General features: G+C 71.6%; 1 protein-coding gene across 3 annotated transcripts in view; it reads left to right on the top strand.

Moving 5' to 3' along the window:
• Positions 1 to 325: 325 nt before the first annotated feature.
• Positions 326 to 549, top strand: part of Snrk (SNF related kinase) — a 53107-nt gene continuing 52883 nt past the window's right edge. For 2 of the 3 annotated variants that reach the window (XM_005348140.2, XM_005348141.2), the window contains exon 1: positions 326 to 428. The gene's annotated coding sequence lies outside the window, so the exon portion shown is untranslated. Of the gene's footprint in view, positions 429 to 505; positions 531 to 549 lie in introns of those variants that run through there. The other variant, XM_026778976.1, reaches the window with a different exon arrangement.

Genomic DNA, 549 nt, shown 5'->3' on the forward strand with positions numbered 1-549 from the left:
CCCGGAGATGCAGTGCCTGCCCTCAGATGTCCCCTGAAAGCTCCAGCTGGAGCTGCTAAATCCTGTCGCTGTTCATCGTCCTGGTGCTTTCTCCTGTGCAATCCGTATTCTTCCCCAGCACCCCAGACCAGAGGCCAGAGTGGGCTGTGCTCAGGCCCGGGGGCCAGGCCGCCCTCCAGCAGTCCTTGTGCCGGCCTGCAGGTGCGCCCGGCCAGCCCCGCCCCAGCCGGCTCGAGGCCCCGCCCCCACACCAGACTCCACCCCGTCGCTCTCGTCACGGTGACGTAAGTCCCGCGCGTGCGCAGTGCGGCCGCACCCCCGGCCGCTCGCTCGGTATGATGATTAGCGCTGGGTGCGGGGTTCCGGCGGTCGGGAGGGAGTTGTCGACGCCGCGGCCGCTGCGGACCGATGCCCGCCTGCCGGCTGAGGTAGGGCGAGTGCGGCGAGCCGGGCGGGAGCGTGGGCCGGGCCTGCGCTTCTCCTCAGCGGCCGTCTCAGAGGGGCTGGGCGGGCGCCGCCGCAGGCGGAAAGTAAGTTGCGCGCTCGGCC

The sequence above is a fragment of the Microtus ochrogaster genome, chromosome 5, assembly GCF_000317375.1.
Source record: "Microtus ochrogaster isolate Prairie Vole_2 chromosome 5, MicOch1.0, whole genome shotgun sequence".
Classification (NCBI taxonomy): Eukaryota; Metazoa; Chordata; class Mammalia; order Rodentia; family Cricetidae; genus Microtus; species Microtus ochrogaster.